The following is a 21,871-nucleotide window of genomic DNA, read 5'->3' as shown; positions in this document are numbered from 1 at the left end:
CAAATTACTCCCTGCCCCACGCCCCTCCCCCCTGCACGTCCCCATCCCCCTACCCCCCACTCCTTTGCTGGGGTCCCTCCCACCACCACCTCCTCCTCCTCTTCACCATCCAGATCTCTGCTTCCCTCTGAGCCTAGTTCAAGTTCAAGGCTCTCTTCCTCCATCAGCCATCCCCTATCCTGTACTGCCCTGTCAAGTTACACTTTTTATTGGTTACTTACATAAGTCTTCAAACAGACTATAAACTCATTGAAAGTAGGACCCATGACAGACGTAAATCTAAGACTAACATCTTGCTCAACAAACACTGCCATATGGACTCGAACTTCCAAATGAGCCGTACAGATGACCGGAACGCAGAGAAACAGAACATTATTGTGGGGATGCTTGGGTTGCATGTGCTTATTTCTGTGGAGGTGAGACAGGCTGAACTTCAAAGAGCAACAAGTTTTGGATATATGAAGAGGACGCAGTGTCAGAAATTAGATGGGCTGTGCAGGGGGAAGGAGGCGTATCACGGGACCCACGTACCCAATGCTTGCGTTTCACAGGGAGGATCTACACACTGATACAAATCGAATCTTTAAAATACAATTAACTGGGTTTTTCGTCTTCAAAACCTTTCAAAACTCTACACTACTCATGAAAATCACATTGAAAAGTAAACTAGCAATGATCCCCTGAATAACTTGGCACTTGCATGGACACAGAAGTCTACATTTTCTGCCTGTTACTCACCTGTAATAAGATTTTGGGTTAACTTTTCTGCAAATCCACCTACATGGATCTTTTTATCACACTACTAATTTCTGCTCAATTTAAATCTCCAAATAGATGGTATGTGTGCAGTAGGAAGGGGCTCATTCTTCATATGCTAATATTATTATAACTGCTTAAAGGACATTGGCCTTCATTTGACAGCATGTAAAAAAGAGCTTACTTCCTGAAAAGAAAAAAAAAAAAAACACATGAATTTATGAAGACTGGAAACTACAAAAAAAAAAATTTATGAACATAAATTAGTAAAAGTCAGTTTAGAAAAGGATGGTGGGAGGGTGCCTGGGTGGCTCAGTTAAGCGTCCAACTTCAGCTCAGGTCATGATCTTGCAGTTTTTGAGTTCAAGCCCCCCATCAGGCTCTGTGCTGACAGCTCAGAGCCTTGAGCCTGCTTCCGATTCTGTGTGTCCTTCTCTCTCTGCCCCTCCCCTGCCTCACACTCTGTCCCTCTCTCTCTCTCAAAAACAAGTATTTTTTTTTAATTTAAAAAAAAAAAGAAGAGGAGGAAAGAGATAGTGAGAAACAGGTGGAGAGCAATTGATGCTTCTCAAACGTGCACCATTTTTCCCAGCAGAAGCTGCACACGAACACGTGACTCCTCTGTGACCTAGACCAGGTGGTGCAGGGGTCTGGGTATAATCTCAGGTGTTTTGAGAGGGGGGCATTAGAACAAAGCTCTCACAAAATGGATCTTCTACTCACTGATCATGATTAAAGCAACCGTCAAGGTCAAACACACTGCTCAGGGCTTGAGAGCTACCAGCCTGCCCCCTCTTTCCCTGAAGCTTACCACTACCTCAGCTTGTTGCCAGCACCCCCCCCCCCCCCCCCCTGCTGCCCCCATCTCTTCTTCCCACATAAATCCATGCCCCTTACAGGCAGCTTCTCTAACCCAATGTGGGGAGGTGGGGAGGGGGAAAGATGAAAAAGGGGAGAGTGAAGGCAATGAATTTTAGGGGAAAACTAATTAGCAACCTCTGCCTTCTGTCCTGAGACATTAAATACCCCAGAGCTTATCATTAAATGCACAATTCGTAACAGAAAAAAAACTGGTGAAATGTGAGTAAGCTGTTACAGTTCCTGGTATTTAATTTCAATTTTCTTTTCCTACCACCAACCAAAAATGTCCCATAAATGTAATATCTTGGTTTAGAATCTTTTTCTTAGAGCAAAAGTCATAAGAGATGACAAGTTTTCTATATAACGTCATTTTCGCTGCCCAAGGTTACACTGCAAATTTTTAAACGCTGCACACACAAAATTCTGCTAGGGTTTAACCCTACAAAGGAGTCAGCAATGTCTTAAAGTAACAGCTATGCTCTAGACCAGGGACTGGCTAACCATGGCCCGTGGGCCAAATTTTTGTAAAAAACAGGCCTTCTGCCGGTTTTTGTAAATAAAGTTTAAATGGAACACAGCCACGCTCATCTGTTTACTAAGTGTCTGTGGCTACAATGGCAGAACCGAATAGTTGTGACAGAGACCATATGGCCCACAAAGCATAAAATATTTACTATCTGGGCCTTTCAGAAGAAGGTTGCCAGCCCCTGCTCCAAATTTATAATAGTACTGACTGTATACACAGAATAACCTCAGTGGACAAGCTTCTCGAGGATTCATGAAGAAAAACATATCCCCAAAATACCACCCTGGCTTTTGACTACTTATTCATTTATTTATATGGATGCTAAATACAAAAACAATTTGAAATTTTCGCAATGCATATCCACCGAACTTGAACCAGATGTCAGACACAGTCATTCCACAAGAACACCATGAAGCATTCCTCTCAGATTGCTATGTTGTAGTCTACTGAAAACCATTTGCAGACTACAAGTAGAAAATGATGGAAAATGTCCATGTGTCTCTCCGAGAGTCTGGGCATTCACAACACTCAGCTCGGCCTTGACTCAGAAAAACGTGTCACTGTCCAAGGGGAGAGTGGAAACTGCCTTTCGGAGGCCTTTACTTCCCAAAATGCCAGGCCCTTAGGGCTCTGAGAACTGGGATGGTTCCCAATTCACTCCACCCACAAACACGAACTGTGTGAATACGGGAAGCCCTTCTCCAAAACCACCCAAAGAAAGGACCCATCTCTGGGCCCATCGCCTCCCTCAAACATAAGGGGTCCTTGCCCAGGTCTTCATGCCAACTGAGGCTAAGACCTCTATTCTTCGGAGCCTCCTTTGGCCTCTACCCCAATCTATGTTATGATAATTTTGTCTTTGTAGCCCAAGACTCGTCATGCAGATCACTCTGGGCTCTATCTCTCCCTAATGTCTCCCACTCTGGGCCGGAAGCATAAGCTCCCTCCTTCTAAGACAGTCCTCTTTGCCTAATCACCTCCACCCTCACCCGGATGTACAGATCCATCCCAGCTGGATCACGAGGGACCCAAAGCCATACAGAATCCTTCTTCACTTGAAATTATCAAGGCCTGGGTTCAAATTGCAGCCCAGCTAGTTAGCAAATGGGTAGCATGGAGCACACTACCCCACCTCTCAGGGCCTCCAATTTCTCATCTGTACCACAGAGATAATACTTCCTACTTTTCAGGGTTATTGTGAGCGTCAGAACAGGCACGTGATAAAGACAGTTGCTGTTAGAATTAACTATCTTACTAATTACTACTAACATTACTACTCATCAAGGACTTACTGTTTATCTGACAATGTGACAGCAACTCTACTCATTTCAATTCACTAACTCCTGGTGTAGGTAATATTTATCCCCAGTTTACAAACATGAAAACAGACATAGAGAGGCGAACTTGCTTAAGATAACAATACATGTACTGCATGGTGGGGGTCAGGACCCAATCCTAGTCATTGGAGTAGCTGAATCTCATTAGTCATGAATTCTGTATTTGTGAATTTGCCTACTTGTTAAAATTACCGGCGAGGGGCGGGGGCGGAGGGGGGGGGGTTGGGTGGCTCAGTCAGTTAAGTGTCTGATTTCAGCTCAGGTCATGATCTTACAGTTCGGAGGTTCAAACCCCACATCAGGCTCTCTGCTGTCAGCTTGAATGCACTTTGGATCCTCTGTCCCCCTCTCTTTCTGCCCCTCCCCAGCTTGTGCTCTCTCTCCCTCTCTCTCTCTGAAAAATAAACAAACATTAAAAAAAAAAAAAAAAAGGTGAGGGGGGAAATGGAAGCTACATACTAAAAATATACGCCGTTACTCGCTGTTCCTTCCTACTTCCAGAATTATAAGCAGTTTTGTTAATCTCGGAAACCCCTATATTCAGAAAACATTTCCCAAAATGAATTACGAATTAATCAAATTTAAAGCTGCCTTCAATCTGGCATTCTCAATACTGTCAAATTTCCTTTCCTCTCACTGCAAAGCCAACCTCCTCTCTGCTCTCAACTCTAGCTCTAGCAATTAGGACAGAATGCAGACAGTCCTACCACCACAAAGATGTATTGTGTTTCGTCCCAGAAAACAAAGATTTCCCTGGAATTCACTCCCCCAAATCCAATAAAATACAACAAAGCAAATACCCTATAACAACATTAAATTATTACCCAAATCATCAGAGCCCTACAGAAAAGGCACCCAAATTTTGAAGAGTTTTTGTCATTTCGTTCCTAAAATTCTCATGCAAAAAATCCTTTTATGCCAAGCTAAGCACAATTTGACTTCTCTTCTCTTCATGTAAAGGACTACTCTTGAAGACATGGTCTTCATTTAAAACAAATTCTAAAATATATTGTCCTATATGTACACTCTGCTGTATGTATACTTCAATTAAATGGGGGCGCCTGGGTGGCTCAGTCAGTTGAGTCTCTGTTCAGGTTCAGGTCATGACATCATGGTTCATGAGTTTGAGCCCCATGTCAGGCTCCACACTGACAGTGCAAAGCCTGCTTGGGATTCTCTCTCTCCCTCTCTCTCTGCCCTCCTCCACTCATGTTCCCTCCCTCTCTCTCAAAATAAACAAATACACTTAAAAAAAAAAAAAAAGCCAAGTACATAACCCTAGGTTAAATTGAGATAAGCCAATTTTTCAATTATGAAATGGTTATAAATAATCTGCTGAAATGAAAGCTTTGCAGTCAAAATATTAAAGCTTTGATAGTCTTTCTACATTGTAACACATTAATGTGAATTTTCAAAAATAACAGATAACAAAAGTCAAATTGTGAGTTTCATTAATAGCCCAGTTGATACGCATGAGATGAAAAATAACTGAAGAAAGCTGTTTGAAATTACATATATCTCAAAATTACAGTCCAGTAGTTGTTACCTAAAAGTAACCTTAAATATTTCAGGACAGCAAATTAAAAATACTAGAACTACAAATCAGACCAAACTAAAAATTCATCTAGAGGTTGAAAGTGAGCATAAGTTACATGGAAAGCTTGCAGGATCTCCCATCAGTTGTTGGAAGCCCCATCTTCTGTGCGCACACACATCAATTAAATAAAATAGTGATGGAATAATAAATTACAATAATTTTTAAAATTCATAAATATTCCCTCTTATAACGAGTAGCTTTGTAGATCATAAAGAGAATATCTCCTGTTAATTGAAAATGTTAAAACTTAACAAGTTGAGGGCAATACTTATCAATTTTTAAGTAACTCCACAACTCTTTTTAAAAAAAATTTTTTTTAGTGTTTATTTTTGAGAGAGAGAGAGAGAGAAAGAGAGAGAGAGAGAGAGAGAGCGCACAGGGGTGGGCAGAGAGAAAGGGAGACACAGAATCTGAAGCAGGCTCCAGGCTCCCAGCTTGTCAGCACAGAGCCCAACGCGGGGCTTGAACTCACAAACCGTGAGATAAAAACCTGAGCTGAAGTCGGATGCTTAACTGATTGGGCTACCCAGGCACCCCTCCACAACTCATTTTTAAAATACTTATAGCTCTGACTAAATTCGTGTCGTTTAAGTCACGTTAACCTCGGCAGCTGCACAGGACACTAACAGGTGAATTTGGAGAATACAAAAGGGAATTCAATTCAAATACCATCTGTTCTGCTGCGAGTTTCTGTAACACAGATGACCTCATGTTTGATTGGTAAGTGGGAATGACATCATTACAGCATGGAAGCGTCACCGATTCATTTGTGAGTTTCCAAAGCAAAGAAGGGGAGGGAATGGAATTACTGAAATCTCAGGCAAGAAAAAAAAAACAAACCCTCACCTAACTTGCCTTAGCAACAAGTTGTAGTTTAAGCAAGCTGCAAACGGGAGCCTGCACCCGGGCCTCACTCCCCAGAGGGGTGCGGCCACAGCCAGGCCAAGGTCTCACTCAGCTGGGCTGTGGCACTGGTTCCTGTCAACGCTCCCTGTGAGGGCGGCGCCACTGGCTCCGAACTCGACTTGTGTTTGCATCCTCAGACACCCACTATCCATGCACCAATTCAAGCATTGCTAGAATTTCCACTTTGCTATTTTTGTATACTTTTAGTATCCATTTTAGCAACCTCTGCCTATGGTCCAGGTAATCAACTGAGGTACCAATTATGCTTTTGCTAGTAATTACTAAGCAGCATACATCTTGAGAGATCTGCCACAACCTTCCTTACTCGTCTTGTAAGACACTTTCTCTTGAGAGCGTGCGTGCACATGCGCACACTTGCACGCCTAAGCGGGAGGAGGGACCCAGGGAGAGAGAAAAAGAGAATCTTAAGCAGGCTCCGCACCCAGCGCGAGCCCAATGCAGGAATCAATTCCATGACCATGAGATCCTGACCTGAGCCAAAATCAAGAGTCGGGCGCTTAACTGACTGAACCACCAAGACACTGTTTTTAGTGCATGATTTGCAGGATACAGGATTTTTCATGAACATAAATATTCCATCATAGCACAAAAAGCTCGCTTAAACTTCAGGACCTAAAAAGAAGATATTTTCTTAAAGATCTCAGCTTAGAGAAAGGACCGTCTCTTCATCAGTTTGCCAAAGCTGCCGTGACAAAGTACCAGGTGCTGGGGGCTTCAACAACAGAAAATTTAGCTCACATTTCTGGAGACTGGAAATCCCAGATCAAGGTGCCTGCAGGGTCGCCTCCTTCTGAGGGCTGTGAAGGAGAATCTGTTGGACGCCTCTCTCCTGGCGTCTGGGGGTTTGCTGGCTCTCTCTCGAGTTCCTTGGACGACCGACGCAACTCCTGATCTCTACCTTCATGCTCACATGGCATTCTCCCTTTGTGCTCGTTGCGTCCAAATTTCCCCATTTGATAAGGATACCAGTCATAATTGGATTAGGGGCCTACCTGACTCCCTTTCACCTTGCATCTGTGATGAACCTATTTCCAAATGGGAAGACACCATTTTTTTTTATGTTTCTTTTTTTTATTTTTGAGAGAGAGAGAGAGAGAAAGAGAGAGAGAGAGAGAGAGCGCGCACGCACAAGCAGGGAAGGGGCAGATGGAGGAAAACACAGAATCCGAAGCAGTCTCCAGGCTCGGAGCTGTCATCACAAAGCCCGACGCGGGGCTCAAACTCACAAACCGCGAGATCACGACCTGAGCTGAAGTCGGACGCTTACCTGACTGAGCCACCCAGGTGCCCCAAAATTGGAAGCCACCTTTTGAGGTACAGCAGGGACTGAGGACTTTAATATTATGAATTTTGGAGGGTCAAAATGCAACCCATAACAACCTGTATCCAATTCACAAACTGGAAAAATACTAAAAACCGTCAGTATTTTCAGCCTCTGGTAACAGCAGATGAGGTAAGTCGATCTGCTGAAAACAGTAAAAGCTGCGAGAATATGACAAGCATGTTCCTAAAAGCACCAAATAGCTAACAAGGTAGGGAGGATGTACTGAACCCTAATTCAAGTCAGTACTTGACCCAGAGAGAACCAAGAAGTCCGGCTGCATCTTGCCCTTCAGTTATTTGCTAAAAGGTTGCCCTTTTAGGACTTGGGGGATGAGGGCTGGAATCTGTTAACTGCCAAGGATGGGGTCCTGGTGAACAGTATCTCAGTTTGGGCCGGCCCTCAAAAGGCAGCAGGCTGGGAGTAAGAATTCTGAGCAGCCCAGGTTTGTATTAGCTGGATGGCCAAGAAAATCTCAAGCCTTGACTCCGGACTACTAGTGACAACTTTCAAATACAAATGTCTAGTGCCCTTGAACTATGGGGTAAACCACTGGCCAAGCTCCAGGTGGTCACTTGTGGGCTACAGACAGGTGAGATACAAATAGCACTGCAAAGGTTATGAACTGAGACACTGAAACCACAACCCACAGAAAGCCGTTTGGAACACACACCCTGAATCCAACCAGGTCAACGCCTGCTAAAACAAATACATCAACATTCACCACAGGATTTAAACAAGACGCAGAGCCTCATAGCGTAACATTCAAAATGTTCAGGATGTAATCCAAAATTAGTCAGCATACAAAGAACGAGGAATTGCCACTCACATGGGGGAAAAGATAGACCATGCAAACACTAATGATAAGAAAGCTGGAGTGGCTCCATTAATATTGGACAAAGTGGACTTCAGAACAAAGAAAACCATGGGGGATAAAGAAAGACATTCCATAAGGAAAAGATGGTTAATTTGCCAACAAGGCAGAACAGTCCTAAATGTGTATGCATCTGACACCAGAGCTTCAAGACACATCGAGTAAAACCTGACAGAAGTGAAAAGAAAAACAGAAAAATCCAAAATTACAGCTGGAGACTTCAGCACTTCTCCCAGTAATCGACAGAACTGACAGACAGAAGGTCAGCAAGGACACAAGAGGACTGAGCACCCTCCACTAACTGTATCGAGCAGACATTCATCGAGCACTCCACACAACCACAGCAGTGTCACCTTCTTTTCAACACACATGGAACATTCATTAAAAAAATCTTAACAAATGTAAAAGAATTGAAATTGTAGAATTAGGTTCTCTGATCATAACAGAATTAAACTACAAAGCAATACAAAAGGTAACAGGAAAACCTCCAAACACATGAATAGTAAACACCACACTTATAAATAATTCATGGGTGAAAGGGAACATCTTAAGGGAGGGGATAAAAAAATATTTAGAACGGAAAGAAAAAATTTTAATTAATGCATCAAAATCTGTGGAATCCAGCTGAAGCAGTACTTAAAAGGAAATTTAGAAATTATTTCTCGGGGCGCCTGGGTGGCTCAGTCGGTTGAGCGTCCAACTTTGGCTCAGGTCATGATCTTGCAGTTTGTGAGTTCGAGCCCCGCATCGGGCTCTGTGCTGACAGATCAGAGCCTGGCGCCTGCTTCAGATTCTGTGTCTCCCTCTCTCTGCCTCTTCCCCGTTCATGCTCTGTCTCTCTCTGTCTCTCAAAAATGAATAAACATTAAAAAAATTTTTTAATTATTTCTCTATTTTTCTAATGTAAAGGGCACAGTGGAGTCATAGCTGAAAATTAAAATTTAGTTACTTTCTGGGGCTTGATATCCCATACTGTAAAAGTGGGCAGAGGACCCACCAGTAGGTAATCACATTAAGATTAAGAAATCAGGGGTGCCTGGTGGCTCAATCGGTTAAGTGACCGGCTCTTGATCTCACTTCAGGGAATGATCTCACAGTTTTTGAGTTCTTTGACTTTGAGCCCTGCATCGGGTTCTGCGATGACAGCACGGAGCCTGCTTGGGGTTCAGTTCTCTCTCCCTCTCTGCCCCTACTCCACTTGTGCTCTCTCTCAAAATAAACAAATAAACTTTAAAAAAAAAAAAACTTTAAAAAATAAAAAAAACAATACCTACTAACTCTAATTTAAACTGCATTTTTACAATTTCTCAAAAGTCATTAAGAAGAACAGTAACAGAATATTGAAAGTATCTTTTGTTGAGTACATCAATGTCCAAAGAGTATCCCAACCAATTTGGCTTAGTATTTCCAACACACATCATTTAAAAGGCTATGTTTCCAATCAAACTAAATAAAATACAGTAAAAGTAATAGAAAAAGATGGCACAGGAATTCTGAAAAAAAAAATCTCCATTAGCTAGCTTCTTGTGATAAAACATAAAAAAATTCACATCTTTAAATAACCAGAGGTCATGATCATTACCCATAAAATGTTACATACGAAATTTTTATTAGAAAAGTTGCAAATGGGGGCACCTGGGTGGCCCAGTCGGTTAAGTGGTTAAGTGTCCAACTCTTGATTTTGGCTCAGGTCATGATCTCATGGTTTGTGAATTCAAGCCCCACATCAGACTCCGTGCTGACAACATGCAGCCTGTTTAGGATTCTCTCTCTCTCTCTCTCTGCCCCTCCCCTGCACGCGTGCAGGAGCTCGCTCTCAAAATAAATAAAACATTAAAAAAATAAAATATAACAGATAATTGCCTTATTTTTAGTAAAGAAATGGAGGTTGGGAAAGGGAAACTATAATATTTTAATTCCAAAAGAATACCTTATGGACATTACAAAAAGCAGTTGCATTAGAAGGACATCTATGAACATGCTAACCAAAGAAAGAGGCAGAGAGATCATAAAACACAGTATGCCAGGTGGTCTTACAATGTAAAGGGAATAATTCTTAGAACTCTGACATTTTATGACAGGGCCTATAACACAGAACACTCCACTTCCTTGTTTTCATCACTAACTGATGCATATTTCTGTCCCATGTCACCACACATCAGCCCCCTATTCACAAATACTCTCCCTGGAGCTATATGGAACAAAGGACAGCAACAGAAAATGACACAGTGCACCTAGAAAGTGCACTGAACAGGGGCGCCTGGGTGGCTCAGTCGGTTAAGCATCTGACTTCAGCTCAGGTCATGATCTCACGGTTCCTGGGTTCGAGCCCATGTCGGGCTCTGTGCTGACAGCTGGGAGCCTGGAACCTGCTTCGGATTCTGTGTCTCCCTTTCCCTCTCTCTGCCCCTCCCCCGCCGGCACCCTGTCTCTCTCTCCCAAAAATAAATAAACATTAAAAAAATTTTAAAAAAAAGTGTACTGAATACTAATAAGCTTTGTGACTGATTAAAATTGGACAGATTCATGTCTGTACCATATCTGGTCAAGAGAAACTGCAGATAAACTTAACTGCATAATACAGTTTTCCATCCAGCCATGTATTAGGGATTTTCAACCCTTTGAACATCTTCCCTGTCCATTAAGATTATAAGGTCCTTTGAGCAGTTTACTCTACCTCATTCCTTTAAAATAACATTTAAGGAGCGCCTGGGTGGCTCAGTTGGTTAAGCATCCGACTTCGGCTCACGATCTCACAGTTCGTGGGCTAGAACTCTACGGCTCTATGCTGACAGCTCAGAGCCTAGAGCCTGCTTCAGATTCTGTGTCTCCCTGTCTCTTTGCCCTCCCCCACTCAGGCTCTTTCTCTTTCTCTCTCTCTCTCAAAAATAATTAAATATTACAAAAAATTAAAATAACATTTAAGAATTGCTTTGGCCAAGCCCTGTGCCACTGGAGAAATAGAGGTGATTGAGTCTCCGCCTCTCATCTTTGGCAGCAGCAAAGACATGTATAATGTGAAAAAGGTTGTGCAGACCCTGCTGTAGGAAGATGAAAGAGGGGCCAGCCCCTGCCAAGGAGGAGACACAGAGAGAGGTCATTCTACATGTACGAGGACATGTTGGAGAGGCTGATACATTCAGGGACAAGGGTGTGCTTCTATGGGATGTTGGTTTAGGAGGCAGAGAAAGGGCTGGGCCATACTAGAAAAGGTCTCACCAGCAACTGCTCAAGAATTTGGACTTTACCCTGTGGGCAATGAGGAGCCAAACAGGATCAGACTGGCTTTTTTAGGAAGCTATAAACTCTGGTACTGGAGTAGAAAATGAGAGGGAATGGATGCGAAGAGGCAGGAAGTGGGAAGACTGACCCATCTGGAGGCGGTTTAAATAGTCTAGGGAGATCTTATTTCGATTTCCTCCCCCTGCAGCAACTAGTACACAGTAACCTTATGCATAGTAAAACAAACAAACAAACAAACAAACAAACAAAAACAATGTTGGACTGAACTAACTCAAGAAGGAAAATACCTAAGTTGCTTACAACGTGCTTTTCTGTTTCCTGAGACAATTCCTTCCTCAAGACGGGGTGGGGGAGGGGAGGAAGAAGCCACAACATCATATACACTCATAACCAATGCCTTTCACACCATCCTAATATACAGCTAAGATCCTTAAGAATCTGAGTTCTCACAGATTTTCCTTGTCTTCATTTTATCACATTTTCACTCATCTCAAAACATTAGTGGAAAGAGTTTCGAAAAAACCTGCTAAGCAAATACCCTGGCCAGAGCATGCCACATACACATTTCAAATAATGAAACCAAGTAAGGGGGTCAATGTATAGGTAGTGCCAGTTTGGGATATGCACTGATTTATCCATCAAGATATAAATCTTCAATGGATACTCCCAATAACTGTTCCAGAAGCTGAATGTAATCAATCGTAAAGATGTGGTAGACGATTTAAAATAAGATAGCATCTACCCAATGCAATCCCTATCAAAATTCCATCTGGTTTTGGTGGGGTTTTTTTTTGCATAAATTGACAAGCTGATCCTAAAATTTGCATGGAAATTCAATGGACCCAGAAGCCAAAACAATCTTGAAGAAAAAAAAAAAAGAACAAAGTTGGAGATTCACACTTACCAATTTCAAAACTCACAACCAAGCTATGATAACCAAGCTGATGTGGGACTGATGTAAGGCTGAACATACATAGGTCAATGGAAGAGAACTGGAAGTCCACAAATAAATCCTTACATTTATGTCACCTGGTTGTGGACAAGAGTGCCAACATAAGTTAACGAGAGAATAGTCTTTTCGACAGATGGTGCTGAGACAACTGGATATCCACGTGCAAAAGAATGAAGCTGGAGCCTTACCTCACACTGTACATAATAATTAATTCAAAGTAGATAATCCAAAGTTAATGTAAGAGTTAAAACTATAAAACTCTCTTGGGGTGCCTGGGTGACTTAGTAGGTTGAGCATCAGACTCTTGATTTTGGCTCAGGTCATGATCTCATGGTTCATGGGATAGAGCCCTGTGTTGGGTGGGCTCTGTGCTGACAGCTCAGAGCCTACTGGGGATTCTCCCTCTTCCTTGCTCTCTGCCCCTCCCCCACTTGGCACATGCTCGCGCACTCTCTCACAGTAAACATGAAAAAAACTCTATAAAACTCTTACAAAAAGAGAATAGGACTGAATCTTTACAATCTTGGGTTTGGCAATGGTTGCTCATTAGATATGATGCCAAAAGTGTAAGTGACAAAAGAAGTAATACATGAATTGTACTTGATCAAAATTAAAAAGTTTGGTCTTTCAGAAGACACTATCAAGTAAAAAGACAATCCACAGAATACTTCAAAACTATTGGAAAATGTCTGATAAGGGACTTGTATATGGAATATATTTAAAAAGCCTCTCTTATCTATGTAGATATAAATAGATGTTAAAAGGGATGCTTGGGGAGCTCAGTTAAGCATCCAACTCTTGATTTCGGCTCAAATCATGATCTCACGGCTTTGTGAGTTTGAGCCCTACATCAGGCTCTGTGCTGGCAGAGTGGAGCCTGCTTGGGATTCTCTCTCTCTCTCTCTCTCTCTCTCTCTCTCTCTCTCTCTCTCTACCCCTTCCCCACTCATGCTGTCTCTCTCAAAATAAATAAACTAAAAAAAAAATAAAAATAAAAAATAGATGTAAAGATATCTATTTATAGATAAAGGGGATTAAGAGGTATGAACTTCCAGCTATAAATAAGTCACAGACATGAAAAGCACAGGAGAGAATATAGTCAATAATATTGTAATAATGCTGTTTGGTGACAGATGGGGACTTTACTTATTGTGGTGAGCACTGAATAACATACAGAATTATTGACTCAATATGCTGTACACTGGAAGCTAATATAACACTGATTACTTCAATAAAAATGTTTTTAAAACTCCTAAAAATCGGTAATAAAAAGACAACCAATTTCAAAATGGGCAAAGGATTTGAAGACTTTTCTCAAAAGAAAACATACAAATGGTAAGTACATGAAAAGATGCTCAACATCAGTAGCCATTAGAGAAATATAGATCAAAACCACAGACACTAACTACTTCACACCCATTAGGATAGCTAAAATAAAAATGACAATACCAAGTACTGGTGAAAATGTGGAGAAATCAGAACACTTAAGCTTTACTGGTGGGACTGTAAAACGTTTCAGCCACTTGGGAAAATAGTTTGGCAGTTCATCAAAATGCTGAACACAGAGTAGCATATGACCCAGCAATTTCCCCACTTAGGTATATTCCCAAGAGACCTGAAAACATGTAGGTCTACATAAAAACGTGTGCATGAATTTTTATCACCAGCATTACTTACAATAGCCCAAAAGTGAAACAAATCAAATGCCCATCAAGTGATGAATGAACTAAGAAAATACGGCATACCCACACAGTGGAATATTACTCTGTTATTCAACAATAAAAAGGAATGGGTGATCTTGAAAACTTCCCTAAAGTGAAAGAAAAAATGACATATTGTATGACTCCATCGTTATGAAACGTCCAAAACAGACAATGCCCGTACAGACAGAAAGCGGATTAGTGATTACAGGGGCTGGGGAGAGGGAATATGGGGAGTGACTGCCGGTGGGTACAGAGTTCTTTTTAGGCCATGAAAATGCTCGTGCTCACTTCCGCAGCACATATACTAAAACTGGAATGATATACAGAAGATTAGCATGGCCCCTGCACAAGGATGACACACACACCTGTGAAGGTTTCTACATTGTTTTCTTGCCATTTGCAATGACATGGATGGAACTAGAGAGTATAATGCTAAGTAAGTGAAATAAGTCAGTCAGAGAGAGACAAATACCATAGGATTTCACTCATACGTGGAATTTAAGAAACAAAACAAACAAGCAAAGGGGGGAGAAAAGAGAGAGACAAACCAAGAAAGACCCTTAACTATTTATTGAGTACTGATGGCTACCAGAGGAGAGGCGGGTGGGGGGACGAGTGAAATAGGGGATCGGGATTAAGGAGTGAGCACCAGGTGATTAAAATTAAAACTTAAAGGTTGGGGGGCCCTGGGTGGCTCAGTCGGTTGAGTGTCTAACTCTTGATTATGGCCCAGGTCATGACCCCAGTATCATGGGAACGGGCCCACAATCAGGATCGTGTTGAACAAGGAGACTGCTTAAGATTCTTTCTCTCCCTCTGCCCCCTCCCCTACTTGCAAACTCTCTCCTTCCGTCTGTAAAGAGAAAGAAAAGAAAAGAAAAGAAAAGAAAAGAAAAGAAAAGAAAAGAAAAGAAAAGAAAAAAAAACTTCCAAAAATTGGTCTAAAACAAGACATGGTGATGGTTATGCACCACTGTGAATATAATAAAAGCCCCTGAATTGTATACTTTTTTTTTTTTAATTTTTTTTTCAACGTTTATTTATTTTTGGGACAGAGAGAGACAGAGCATGAACGGGGGAGGGGCAGAGAGAGAGGGAGACACAGAATCGGAAACAGGCTCCAGGCTCCGAGCCATCAGCCCAAAGCCTGACGCGCGGCTCGAACTCACGGACCGCGAGATCGTGACCTGGCTGAAGTCGGACGCCCAACCGACTGCGCCACCCAGGCGCCCCTGAATTGTATACTTTTAAAGGCACATGAATTATATCTCAATAAAGCTGTTACACATGTATATATTTTGAAGACAGTACCCACCTGTGGTTTATCAACTAGATCGGCATCTGCATCAATGGCTTATTTTTTGTTCTATTACCAATAAGCTTAAAAATTATTTAGAAAAATACTAAACCAGAAAATCATCACAAAGGTGGGATGGACAGCATAGAGATAGGACTCTCTGAAGATTTTTAACCTTAAATACCACCAGCATGTTACTCTCTAAACATATGCAATTAAGATCTATCTTAAAATTGTCGGGTTAATCTCTTCGGCGTGAACAGTCTGTTTTTACGAAGTCCAGAGCTATTCAGGCATGTGGGTTAACTAACACCAAAGGGGGAAAAGTACATGGTGAAAACGTGGGCTGTAACAACTGAACCAGAATGGTTTCCGAGGGACTGAAACAAACGATGCTTGAAACTAAACGAGTCTGTGCCTTGTATTTTTAACAATCAGTCCTGGGTCATTATTAACAACTAAGTTTATAAATACTTGTGAAAATTAATGAAGGGAAGTCCCACGAAAGTGGATTCAGGATGCCAGAAGAGGAGGCTAGAGGGACACCACTCAATGTCAATTACAGACCGTTAACAGAAGAATCCTTGCCAGGAAAGAATTGTGGATTCCAGGCCCCGATACTGAAATGTGCATTGCATCTCCTACAAGAAATGGACCATCCCAGCAACTCGGCCCATGAGAAATCGTCACCCTGAACTCCTGCCTTTCTCCACTGGACTTCCTCTCAACTTCCTCCTTCTTCTCCATAAAATAACCTTCTTGTCCTTTGTTGGACTGGCCTATGGCTTTATTGTAGCTTGTCTGTCCTGAAATGCAATTCTCTGTTGTTACCAAATAAACCTATTTTTGCTGGTAAAACAACTGTTTTATTTTTAAGGTTAACGTACTCAAACGTTCACTTAAAATACACCGAGGTTAACAAGCCAGATAGCAGGAAATCTGTGAATTTGGCGCCGGAAAGATGTTGCACTTCATCTAGTAAGAAAGAGAGCAACCAGCACCTCAATTTAAAAATGCAGTGACAGGGCACCTGGGTGGTTCAGTCAGTTAAGCCTCGGACTCTTGATTTTGGCTCAGGTCATGATCTCACGGATCATGAGTTTGAGCCCCAAGTCGGGCTTTGTGCTGACAGCGCAGAGCCTGGCTGGGATTCTCCCTCTCTCTCTGCCCCTCCTCTGCTCACGCTCTCTTGGAGAGAGAAAATAAAAAAGAAAAATTAAATAAAACTAAATAAATAAAAATACAGTTCCAAATTCTGAGCCAAACATTATAGAAATATATATATATATGTATATATATATATATATATATATATATATATATCTCCAGCCTTCTTGAGGAATGCATGAAAAGAAGCACATTTATCTGAATAAGTTTTAGATCTTTGTTAGAAGACAATTATTAGCTCCCACTAATAGTTTATAAGTTAATACGGGACACATTCTATCAATGATCAAACAGACCAAACTCAAAGATTAGACAAGGAAGACTGCACGATGTGGACTGAAGGAGAGAGGAAATGTAGATAGACTCTGTGAAGCAACAAGAATATTCAGAATCAAAGACAGACACAAGATAATACTCATCAAATTTCAAATCCAAATCCAAGAAACTATGGCTAGAGATAAATCTGGCAGGCCAAAGAAATCTTTACTTAGTAAAGTGATTTTAAGTTTATTTATTTATTTTGAGAGCACAAAGTTCAAGCAGAGGAGAGGCAGAGAGAGAGAGAGAGAGAGAGAGAGGGAGAGAGAGAGAGAGAGAGAGAGAGAGAGAGAGAGAGAGAGAGAGAGAGAGAGAATCCCAAGCTGGCTCCACACTGCCAACACAGAGCCAGATGCGGGGCTTGAACTCACAAATCATGAGATCATGACCCGAGCTGAAGTCGGACGCTTAATGAACTGAGCCACCCAGGCACCCCAGTAAAGTGATTGTGAGACTAAAAAAATAATTATGGGGCACCTGGGTGGCTCAGTTGGTTAAGCGTCCAACTTCAGCTTGGGTCATGATCTCACGGTTTGTGAGTTTGAGCCCTGAGTTCAGCTCTGTGCTGACAGCTCAGAGCTTGGAGCCTGCTTCAGATTCTGTGTCTCCCTCTCTCTCTGCCTCTCCCCGGCTCACACTCTGTCTCTCTCTCTCAAAATTAAACATTAAAAAAAAAATTTTTTTAAGCAATTAGATGAAGAGGTAACCAAATTTTAACTGCACTCTAATTTTTCTGCCATTTATTTTCATGTTAGAACTCAGTTCAATCTTCTGAAAAGTTACCAATGAACCTGATTCTTGACGAGCAATGCTACTATTACGTCCTAAAGAAATTGGGGGCGGGGGAAGGGGCAGTCATGGTAAGAATGTTCCAGCAATGTTAACATGCCATTTCCACTAACTTAAATAGTGGGATACTATGTTCCTGGTTCATACTTGTGTAGAGGTTTAAACAGGCAAATAAATACACTACAGGAGGGGCGCCTGGGTGGCTCAGTGGGCTGGGCATCTGACTTTGGCTCAGGTCATGATCTCGAGGTTTGTGACTTGAGCCCCACAGCAGGCTCTGTGCTGACAGCTCAGAGCCTGGATCCTGCTTCAGATTCTGTGTCTCCCTCTCTATCTGCCCCTCCCCCACTCACACTCTGTCTCTCTCTCAAAAATAAATAATATTTAATATTTAAAAAAATTTTTAAATACACTACAGGAGACATGCACAATTAAATTTCAAGCTGAAACGCAATAGATATATTTATTGTATGACGTGCAATTTTTGCATTAGAAGTGTGAACTCCACATCTGAAGATCCAAACATTTTAATTTTACATCAAAGGAGGAAAATAATATATACAAAAATATACAGTAACTTCGTTTTTCTTAGTTTGCATTCCCATGTCTAGACAAACTTAAAAGACTATTTTAGTATGATACTGGAGAGGGTGGGGAAATAAAAATACATATATTATGGTGTGGATTTGAAATAAAAAAGATAAGGAACCATAAGTTGGCTCCTTTTATAGGAGCACACTAGGATTATGAATTTTGATCCCATTTAAATCTATACTCTGCACAAAATACAGGCAAAATATGATTTTCTATAAACAGAAACTTGAAATTTTTATATCCTATTCTAAAATGTCACTAACATTTTAATGGAGTCATCTCAATATTTTTCTGTTCTTTAGGGGCACCTTGGTGACTCAGTCTGTTCAGCGTCCGACTTCAGCTCAGGTCACGATCTCACAGTTGGTGGGTTCGAGCCCCATGTCAGGCTCTGTGCTGACAGCTCAGGGCCTGGAGCCTGCTTCGGATTCTGTGTCTCCCTCTCTCTCTGGCCTTCCCCCACTCATACTGTCTCTCTCTGTCTCTCAAAAGAATGAATAAATGTTAAAAAAAATAATAAAAATAAAAATAAATAATATTTTTCTGTTATTTGTACATAGTACTAACATCCCATACATTTGTCTCTTAGGAGTTCTGAAAGAGAATTTATCTCCTGTAGCCAAATCAATATTATAACAAAGGCATGCTGTATATGGCGGTGGTGGGGGGTGGGGTGGGGATAAATTTCTGGATTCAGTGATTAAAGAAAACAAGGACTAGGGAGTAAACGGTCTGGTAGAAATTCACTGAGAGCAGAGCCTATGTGCTGGTCTGATGTGCAGGTGCGATACTTACAAACAAAAGTGGGCAGGGGGCAGTGATGGAAAAATTGAAACTACAGATGGCAGCTATCTTCTAGCAGAATCTACACAAACCTGGAAGTTCTCACAGCAGAGTCACAGCATTCTACAAAATTAAGCAAACACTGAGAAGTGTATTTGTATTATCTGGAGTTACCAAAGGAACTAAAGATGGAAACTCAGGGGTGTGGACAAAGGAAGGAAAAGGTATTGTCAATTTTTCAACCTAATCTCTTCGGTACTACTTTACCATTTTATTTATTACCAAATGCAGGTATTCAATTTTTAAGACCAAAAAATTTAATTAAGGATGAAAGAAAATGACATTGTTCGATCTCCTTATACACACAGTAGATCTGTTTCTAATCTGAAAAACATTCGAAAACAGTGTTCATTCGATCCCATGACAATAGAATATAATAACAATGATAGTAAGAAATGTTGATACAGGCACAGAACAAAATCTGTAGGCTCATTTTTTTTTAATTAAAAAAATTTTTTTTTAACATTTATTTATTGCTGAGAGACAGAGAGACAGAACACAAGCAGGGGAGGGGCAGAGAGAGAGGGAGACACAGAACCTGAAGCATTCTCCAGCTCTGAGCTGTCAGCACAGAGCCTGATGCAGGGCTTGAACCCACAAACCGTAAGATCATGACTTGAACTGAAGTCGTATGCTTAACGGACTGAGCCACCCTGGGCACCCCTGTAGGCTCACATTTCAAACTCCTATACCAAATTATCTTATGGGTTAATGGGGCGGGAGTAGGGGGTAGGGGAACAGCAAGTAACTTTCACTTTCTATACCAAGTAATACTGTAACTTTAAAATTGAATATACCCTGGGGTGCCTGGGTGGCTCAGTTGGTTAAGCATCCGACTTCAACTCGGGACATGATCTCATAGTTCATGAGTTTGAGCCCTGTGTCGGGCTCCGTGCTGACAGCTCAGAGCCTGGAGCGTGTTTCGGATTCTGTGTCTCCCTCTCTCTCTGCCCCTTCCCTGCTCATGCTCTGTCTCTCTCTCTTTAAAATAAACATTAAAAAAATAAAAATATTCTATAAAATTGAATATATATTACTTTTGTCAGGGATCCTAAAGATAAAGAATATAAACTAAAACACGTACGTCTAGAAAAGTAACTGAGAAACAAAATCAGAGTAAAAGATTAATAGCAGTATTTCTGAGAGAAAGAAAGAATGGGCAAGTTATTTTTTCCCTTCATGTTTTTCTGGGTTTTGCCCCAAATATCATACAAACCAGCTATACTCCTTTATAGTGGAGAACTTTATTTTTTACAAACGATTTTTAAGAATATCCTCAGATGAGAATCTTCTAGTATAGGCATGTTGACCCACCACTTCCTTAAAAGTATCCAGCTTTATGGAATATCAACATATAAATATTTCATCAATTCTAAGGCCTACATATTAACATCTCTGAAATCAAGATGCATCTCACAATCAGCCAGTGACAGTTGGGATACAGTTGTCATTGCCTGGATGCGTGTGGCGATCAAAAGTACCAGCACTAGGGGCGCCTGAGTGGCTCAGTGGGTTGAACGTCCCACTCTTTTTTTTTTAATTTTTTAAAATGTTTATCTATTTTTGAAGAAAAGAGAGACAGGATGTGAGTGGGGAAGGAGCAGAGAGCAAGGGAGACACAGAATCCAAAGCAGGCTCCAGGCTCTGAACTGTCAGCACAGAGCCTGATGCAGGGCTCGAACCCACAAACTGTGAGATCATGACCTGAGCCGAAGTCAGACGCTTAACTGACTGAGCCTCCCAGGGGCCCCAAGCATCCCACTCTTGATTTCAGCTCAGGTCATGATCTCCTGGTTCGTGGAATCAAGCCCAGTGATGGGCTCCTTGCTGGGTGTGGAGCCGGCTTGGGGTTCTCTCTCTCCCTCTCTCTCTGCCCCTCCCTCGCTCATACATGTGCTAAATAAATATTTTAAAAAATTAAAACATTAAAAAAAAAAAAGCACCAGTAGTAAAACTTAGACAACAAGGTAAACACAGAACTGTCATATGACCCAGCAATTACACTCCTGGGTATATACCCAAAGGAATTGTTAGCGGGGGCTCAAATACATACTTGTACACCCATGTTCACTGGAGCGTTATTCACAATAGCCAGAAGGTGGAAAGAGCCCAGGTATCTATCAACTGATTAATGGATTAACGAATTACAGCATACCCGTGCAATGAAGTGGTATTCAGTCATACCATGGAAAGAAACTCTGACACACAGACATGAATGAACCTTGAACATTATGCTAAGTTGAAAGAAGCCAGACACAAAAAGACAAAATACTATATGATTCCACTATTTTTTTAAGTCCATTTATTTTGAGAGCGCATGAGTGCACATATGCACGAGCAGGGAAGGGAAAGAGAGAGAGGGAGAGAGAATTGCAGGCAGGATCTGCACCGTCAGCACGGAGCCCAATGTGGGGCTCGATCCCAAGAACTACGAAATCACGACCTGAGCCGAAACCAAGAGACAGACGCTTAACCGACTGAGCCGCGCAGGTGCCCCTGTATGATCCCACTTTTACGAAATATCTACACCAGGCAAATGCATTGAGGAAGTAAATGAGAGGTTACCACGAAGCTGAGAAAAGTGGAGATGAGCAGTTATGACTTCATGGTCACAGAGCTTCTGTTTGGGATGATTAAAAAAAAAAGTTTGTAAATACACAGTGGTGACATTATGAATGTAGTTAATGCCACTGAATTGTATACTTAAAAATGGTTAAAATGGTAAACTGTTTGATATTTTTACCACAATTTGTAAAAATTACTAAT

At 41.5% G+C, this 21,871-nt stretch overlaps 1 protein-coding gene and 1 non-coding gene across 6 annotated transcripts in view; one reads left to right on the top strand and one right to left on the bottom strand.

The window, feature by feature from the left end:
• The window catches only part of SMURF1 (SMAD specific E3 ubiquitin protein ligase 1), a 110,883-nt gene that overhangs the window by 55,025 nt on the left and 33,987 nt on the right, over nucleotides 1–21,871 (bottom strand). The window lies entirely within an intron of this gene.
• LOC115504622 lies at nucleotides 14,378–14,484 on the top strand. The gene has a single exon (XR_003965729.1). It is a non-coding gene; the product is annotated as a U6 spliceosomal RNA (small nuclear RNA).

The sequence above is a fragment of the Lynx canadensis genome, chromosome E3, assembly GCF_007474595.2.
Source record: "Lynx canadensis isolate LIC74 chromosome E3, mLynCan4.pri.v2, whole genome shotgun sequence".
In the NCBI taxonomy this organism is placed as follows: domain Eukaryota; kingdom Metazoa; phylum Chordata; class Mammalia; order Carnivora; family Felidae; genus Lynx; species Lynx canadensis.
This window is presented reverse-complemented; position numbering and strand designations above follow the sequence as displayed.